Raw genomic sequence first — 6,326 nt, 5'->3', positions numbered from 1 at the left:
GGGGGGGGATGTTGCTGGTACCCTTGAGTACCCCAGAAAAAAGTACTGATTTCTCCATAGATTAATCACATGGGTGATCCCAGCCAATCAGGGTTCACATAGCAAATGGGAGGCCATCTTGAAATGAAGGAAACCATGGAAAACATCAGGTTTCCTAAACACAATGCTATTCATAAATGGAAAAAGGAAAAAAAATTCATTTGCAGCGAAGCTGAGAATCTTTGGTCAGAAACAGAGTCTTTGAAAGCAATGCCTTCATTAGATGCTGTCCAAGAATATTTCTTCAGCTGGGAGTGTGAGTTTTATAAAACAGGAATGTTCTGAAGTGGGCTGTGTTTCTTAATGATTGCCTGCTCCTTAGGAATGAAAGGGTTGCTTGCAGTGCCTCATGGTCCAAGGCACAGATGGGAAGATGGATTCTCATCCCATCTGATTCCATCCAGGTAACAAGGAGGGAGGAGAGGTTAAAATCATCACCACTGCACACACTTTCCCTCTAACTTTCTCCCTTAGAATTGCCACTCCTCATGTTATTGCTGTCTCTCTTCTTAATAGTGTGGGGTGGCTTTGGCCCTTCTGGCTCCTGAGCCACAGAGTGCAAACATATGGTTTCCAAGAGATTCCTTCTGAATAGGAATGAGGAGAAAATTGATTCAGCTCACATTTAAAGACAAAGCTCTCTAATTCATACTTTCCAAAACAATTTCGAGGACCGAAACACAGCCATCCTTCAAAATTCGCATTTCTGTAAATTTGGCAGTTCTCCAGCCAAGTAATGTGTATACACTGGGGTAAAGTGCCCATAAAAAGGCATATATCAGTGGGGGGGAAATGCAATGCATGTTTGTATGCTATTGCTTTGTGGGAATTGCTTTGCAAAAATGTGTATATCAGGAGAAAGTTGCACTAAAATTCTGATGAATTTTCACGTGTGTGTTGTTGGTTTTTAAATTCACAAGCTGGACTTAAGAGTGGGGGGAACTGAGGAACTGAGGTCCCATCGGCACTATACAGATGGCATTGGGACTTCAAAGCACACCTGACATCATTTTTCCAGTGACCGATGACTCAGGTCAGCCCATGAAAACAAAAGGGTTCCCCATAACACACTCTCTCTCTCTCTCTCTGTGTGTGTGTGTGTGTAATCTAAGCAGTCAATATGCGAAACAGATACCCCAGTAAGATTGGCAATGGCGTGATATATGTTCAAACATAGAAAGAGCAGTAATAACCTCAGACTGTTGAGTATGGATGTCTGATGTTTATCCTTCCAAACTTGCAGTCCCTTTGCAACAATAAGGGATCACGGAAGCCGCTTCTGCTGTCCATCTGTTAGTCCCCACATCACAGCAATGTGCTTAAAACTGTGAACATCTGCAGGTTTCAAGGATTTTTCCAAAACAAAGTTAATATGAACTATTTCCTCCCACCCAACAATTAAGCCACAATTAAGAGATTCCCAAAGGCATCTCTACATATAAATTAGCATATGCAAATTTGTGTGCATTAATATTTAGCAATGGTCCTGGCAGCTCCTGCTCTCATGTTAGAATATCCATCTTACGGTACACTATAATTTATGAATAGTTAGCATCGGGTATGTCACACCAAGATTTATGAAGTGCCCATTCAGACATCCATAAAAGCAAAGCAGTGCGGGAAAAAATCTGCTTTTCCTTTTCATTAGTAGAGGCAACTCTGGAGTGTAGTGAAGATTTCAAAGTTGAATCTGCAGCTGCTTTCCTTTAACCTCATCCAACCTCAGTGAACTCACGGGGCTCCATGAATATGTATGGATAAAACCCAAAGCTATATTTGGCTATTTATGTGAGAAAATATTTCCATAGCTGGTATGTACAAGCAGCTCCCTTATTGGCAGCCATGCACATTGCTTTTACGCTGATTCGAGGAAGCAGTGAAGATTCCGTCAACCTCCTCAGCCCTTTCAGAACAAACGTGGCTGTCAGAAACAGAACGAAAGATGACAGCAGTGTCCTCCCAACTCCTCGAGCGATAGAATTAATTAATTAGATCTTATTTTATTTTTTTACAGCCGCCTCAGGAGTTTTCTCCCCACCCCCCAATTTTTTTTATTGGTTTTCACACTTATCACATAAAAAAGAAACAAGAGAAAAGAAAAAACATTACAATACACAATAGCAAAGAAAAACACATAATAAAGAATTATTACTTCCAAATCCTAATTTCATTACATTGATAACTGACTTCCTCGAATCCCCTCTGAGTTTCATTATATCACCTGTTTAGCAGTTTTCCAAGTTCGTATTTCTAATAATATTAACTGCTTTCATTTACTAACTTTTCCTCCTTTATTAATTATTACTGGGTTCTCAGCAGGGTCGATTTAACCCTTTCCACCCCTGTAGCAGTCCTGAGGAAAATCCCTTCACTGAAGTTGACCTTTGTTTGCATTGGGAGGCAACACGGCACCCCCCCCATTATTGCCTGTTGTATTATGGAGGGAGTTTCTGCTAAGAACAAACACAATTTTTTAAAGGAATTAACTTTTTATTTTGGAGGGGGGAAATAGTTGCACCAACCAGGATTCTTCTTCCCACAATGCCCCTGGAAGGCAGATGGCCCCGTCTCCAGATATTAGCTCTTCACTTATTACCGTTTGAATGCACTTTATGGTAATACAGTGGTACCTCGAGTTAAGTACTTAATTCGTTCCGGAGGTCCGTTCTTAACCTGAAACTGTTCTTAACCTGAAGCACCACTTTAGCTAATGGGGCCTCCTGCTGCCGCTGTGCTGCCGTCGCGCGATTTCTGTTCTCATACTGAAGCAAAGTTCTTAACCTGAAGCACTATTTCTGGGTTAGCGGAGTCTGTAACCTGAAGCGTATGTAACCTGAAGCGTATGTAACCTGAAGCGTATGTAACCTGAGGTACCACTGTATAGCTTTACGTTCCTCTTGCAAAGCTACCGTTCCCAGAGTTTCCTGAGAAGAGGGAATGATTGTGAAAGCGTTCTAAAAACTTTAGCTCTTGGAGAGGAACAGGGAATCTCCTGACAACTCCAAACACACCTTATAAACAGCAGCTCCCAGGATTCTTTGAGGGAAGCCATGACTATTTATAGCAGGGGTCAGCAAACTTTTTTCAGCAGGTGGCCAGTCCACTGTCCCTCAGACCTTGTGGGGGGCCGGGCTATACTTTGGGAAAAAATAATGAACAAATTCCTATGCCTCACAAATAACCCAGAGATGCATTTTAAATAAAAGGACACATTCTACTCATGTAAAAACACACTGATTCCTGGACCACCCACAGGCCAGATTTAGAAGGTGATTGGGCTGGATCTGACCCCTGGGCCTTAGTTTGCCTACCCATGGCTTATAGTTACAGTATATCAGAATGCTTTAAATGCACAGTCCATTATAGACATCAAAATGCCAAGCCATATCCTTTAATCCAGGAAAACGGAGGGAAATCTTTGAAGGAAAAACTCCCCAACCCTTTCCTCTACATTTCTGCCATCTCCTCTACCCATGTGCAATACTGAACCCTCCTCTGGAAGCCCTCTAATTTAATGTCACATCTCGTTTGGCTCTGAGTGACAGATTTTAAAAATCAGAACAACTTAGACTGAAAGCAGACAATAGCTTTCCACTGGGAAGTCGAACGTGGTATGAAAAAGGAATTCCTGGTCATAGTGAATATACTGGTTTTATTTTTTGCTTCTGGTAAATGGGTTTTGAAGGTTTATTTGTGCTTCAAAAACCTGCAAAACCTGTTGGAGTGGAGATGACAAAAGAAATACGTGTATGGGAAAGGGAAGCCTTTCTCAAGCCACTTCCAGCTGTCTTTGAACCATTTTCTGCTTGGCGCTCTGCTGTCCATTGAACTTATAATTAGGGCTGGGGTGATCGTGGTGGCCTCGAAGCAGAGAAGACATAACATTCTTAACAGTGGGCACAGCAGGTTCTTCACCTTCACTCCGACCCCCGTCTTCACAATTTCCAGGCGGTCGGATATTGAAAAATTAATCAACAACGCTCCAAAGACTGAGAGTCCAGGTATATTGGTGCTGTCATGGGAACTGTCCAATAGATGCTAATCACAGTCAACTTTTCCCAGGCAGAAATTCCCTCAGTCCATATACCTTAAAATATACATGGGTGTAAGATAGTGAAGAAGCATTTCCATTACCCACGCTTAATGTCAAGGCTACAGTGCCAAACTGGTCATGTAAATAAGATTTTCTGGTGTTTTTTTCCTAATAATAATAATAATAATAATAATTCAAGGGGTTAACTTCTATTTGATAATCAGCATTGGGTGAAGGCTTAAACTGTCTGCACCTCCTGATTTGATCTTTATCCTCTGATCCTAGACCCCTGTGTCTGCTTTTAAATTTAATACATACACTGTGTAAGACCATGTTCACATCTTGTCCGCTGCTATGTCTCACTGGCCTTTATTTTCAGCCTTAAATTGCTGGGGAAATTATTCAGGCTTGGCTCTGTTAAGTGAGGTGATGCAGTCTGCCATCAGAGATGGAAGATTTGGGGGGTGACATGACAGGGCTATAAATTGCCAACATTTTAGTTGTATGTTGATCACCACAGAGGGACAATTGGATTTTCTATCTCAGACACCAAAATAGCTTGGGGCCTCTCTGCAATGATTTTTATTATTATTATTATTAAAAAAATAGTAATTACTCACAAAACCGTCTGGAGAACTCTCTGCCCATTTGCTCAGGGCGACCGCGTTAACATCTTGAGGGTGAGAAGCACTTATTGCCATGAATAAACTGTGGAAATATATCTTTCAAATAAAGTTTTTAAAGAACTGGCAGTTCTGAACCTGCTGTTGGCGGCGGCTGGACAGCTTGAAAAAATGCCAAGTGCTGTGCACTGTAAAGCGAGTCTTCTCCATCCTGCTTTGGTACTTCAGGATCATAAAAGGAAAGTCAACATTTGAAACCAAACATTGGATTTAAATATTAAATATTGCAAGAGTTGCAATTCAAGGTCTTGGCTGCTGCTGCTGCTGGGGCCTGATGGAGTGGAGCAGCCACTACTATTGTCATGACCCGATTGGCCAGGGCAGATGATGGGGGGGTCATGAAAAAATGCCCCTCCACCAGATCCCACACAAATGAAGCAAAGAGGCTTGGTTCAGGGCTATTGCTGTCATGACAGCAGGGTTGACTCAGCATTCATCCATTAGAGAAATTTGGTGGGCCATTTTCACTGAGCTTGGTGTAAATATTAGGGGTGTTCAGTGACCACAAGATTTGCCTTGTATCTGTTCTGCTTGGAAACAGCCCATTCTGGGTGAGATCATCAACTTGTCCCTTGGCACAGGGACATTCCCAGGGGAGCTGAAGGAAGCAGTGGTGTGTCCGCTCTTAAAGAAAACATCGTTAGATCCTTTAGATCTATCCAATTACTGCCTGATTTTGAATCTTTCGTACCTGGATAAGGTAATTGAGAGAGCGGTTGCTGAACAGCTTGGTAGGTTTCTGGAGGAAACATCAGCTTTGGATCCATTCCAGTCCAGCTTTCGCCCTGGTTATGGGACCGAGACGGCTCTGGTCGCCTTTACAGATGATCTCCGTAGACAACTGGAGCAAGGTGGGTTGGGACTGCTGATTTTTTTAGACTTGTCAGCAGCCTTCGACATGGTTGATCACGATCTTTTGGACCACCACCTTGCCGACGTGGGGATTCAAGGCACAGTCCAACAATGGCTGCGTTCAATTATTTCAGGTTGGGGACAGAGGGTGGTGCTAGGGAAGGAGATGACATCGCGGCACCCCTTGGTGTGTGGAGTGCCGCAGGGTGCAATCCTTTCCCCGATGCTTTTAAACATCTTTATGCCCCCCCTTGCCCAGATTGTCCAGTGTTTCAGGCTGGGTTGTCATCAATATGCTGATGACACCCAGCTCTATCTGTTGATGGATGACCATCCTGAATCGGCCCCGGACATGCTGACCAGATATCTGGAAGCTGTGGCTGGATGGCTGCGTGGGAGCTGGTTGAAGTTAAACCCTTTGAAGACATAGGTCCTCTGGCTGTGCAGGACGGCATAGGGTTGGGGGGCCAACTCCCATCTGTTGCGGGGACTCAACTTGTGCCAGTGCCTTCTGTCAAGAGTTTGGGTGCAACCTTCGATGCCTCCCTCTCCATGGAGGCACAGGTTGCAGCTACTGCAAAGGCGGCATTTTTCCATCTCTGCCATATCAAACAGTTGGTCCCTTACCTTTCCCACCCTGATTTGCCACAGTGATCCATGCGACAGTCACCTCCAGGCTTGATTACTGTAACTCGCTCTACGCGGGGCTGTCCTTGAAG

Source organism: Podarcis tiliguerta, assembly GCF_965153285.1.
Source record: "Podarcis tiliguerta genome assembly, chromosome: 1".
Lineage (NCBI taxonomy): Eukaryota > Metazoa > Chordata > Lepidosauria > Squamata > Lacertidae > Podarcis > Podarcis tiliguerta.
This window is presented reverse-complemented; position numbering follows the sequence as displayed.